The sequence below is a fragment of the Hibiscus syriacus genome, unplaced genomic scaffold, assembly GCF_006381635.1.
Source record: "Hibiscus syriacus cultivar Baekdansim isolate YM2019G1 unplaced genomic scaffold, ASM638163v2 tig00117034_pilon, whole genome shotgun sequence".
In the NCBI taxonomy this organism is placed as follows: Eukaryota; Viridiplantae; Streptophyta; class Magnoliopsida; order Malvales; family Malvaceae; genus Hibiscus; species Hibiscus syriacus.
In genome coordinates this window covers 11,486,468-11,488,048 of record NW_024063533.1, presented here as the reverse complement: position 1 = coordinate 11,488,048, position 1,581 = coordinate 11,486,468, and positions in this window count along the sequence as shown.

The window sequence follows — 1,581 nt, the reverse complement described above, 5'->3', positions numbered from 1 at the left end:
AAATAAATAAAAAAGAAGATTATCCTCACGTGAAAAGCTTTCAATGGAATGAATGATAGGGATTGATCTAAGGATGTTAAACTTATCTCTCAGGCAGATTTAAGCTACATGGTCGTTACTTACTCGACAGGGCTTTCCTAAAATGTTCTCACAGGAACCTAACAGAATAGGATGCCAAGGCATCTGCTCTCACTCAACGATGTTGGACAGCCTACCCTATTGATAAAGACACCCTTTTTAGTCGTTGAAATCCTATCCTAGTCTCTTTCGAGATCTAAGGGATTAGGTTATAATACTCCTAGGCCGGTTCAAAGCCCCTTGAAAATACTATAACCTATTGCTTATGAAGATCTTGTCTTGCGTTTCTTCTGAATACTTACAAGTATTTTTAGCTTAGGATTCTTCCGAACACCTAACCTTCATCTAAGAAATGGACATTTCCATGCCTCTTACAAGCCTAGATGGTGAAGCATTCATAAGCAAAGCAAATAAAGAACCAAAATAAACTTAAACATACCATTAAAAATAAAGTTTAAACATCCATTAAACCAACCACCACCAAATAAGTTAGTTCATGGTGGGGTTCGAAATATTCATAGAAAAATCCATAAAATATTCGTTTCAATAGCCCACAAATAAAAATAAATAAAATAGGAGCAAAGGGAAGTGAGAAAGCGCCTTCGACGCGCGCCACCAGAGGTCTCCTCGGCCACCACGAACCACCTTAGCTCGCTAGCTCCTCTCGGCGCCTAGGTCACCACTCCTTGAAGCTTTATTAATGGAGGAAAACCCAAGGAAGAAGAAAGGAAAAGGGAAAATAAAAATCCAATTTTTCTGCTACAGTATGCGTCTTTTTTCTTCTACACACTCTCTCTCTTGTGAGGTGTAATATATAATAAAAATATCTAAGGGTAATGATGATGTTGTTGGGATATTGTTGAGTGCAAAATACCCCTCATACCCCTAGAATCATATGTTGTGCATGAACCTTATCCTCCAGGTGTCAGTGGTCCCCTAGCAGGCTGTTACAGCCATCATTTCACGTGCAAAGCCAGCTGTCCATGTACAGCTATATATTTTTGTCGTTTTCTACGCCAGAAATGCCAAGGCATTTCAATCTGCTTCAGCAACGTGTGATGCCGCGGCATTACTTCCCAGCTCGCCTATTTTGCTTGTTATTTTCTGCACATCACTAAAAACCACACCTTCCTCCTCATATAGCACCTTAATAAAATAAAATAACACAACCACCACAAATTCAATTATATGCAGCTACATATATCTAAAATGACCTATATGTACCCTTAAACAAACAATAACTTAAGTGAAAAGGGACTTAAAAATAGTCTTTTTACAGAGTTATCACACCCCCAAACTTAAGCTATTGCTTGTCCTCAAGCAATGGATAACAATTAACACAATCAAAATGTCATGACAATTTTCAACAGTAGGACAACAAGACAAAATTTGAATTTCAACCCTCAAAAAAATTGGCTTCAACATGCTAGACATATCAAGAATTCAAGTACTTTTCCCTAGGTCAAGATCCTTTATGGTGTTGTGTGTGATTGATTGTATCTA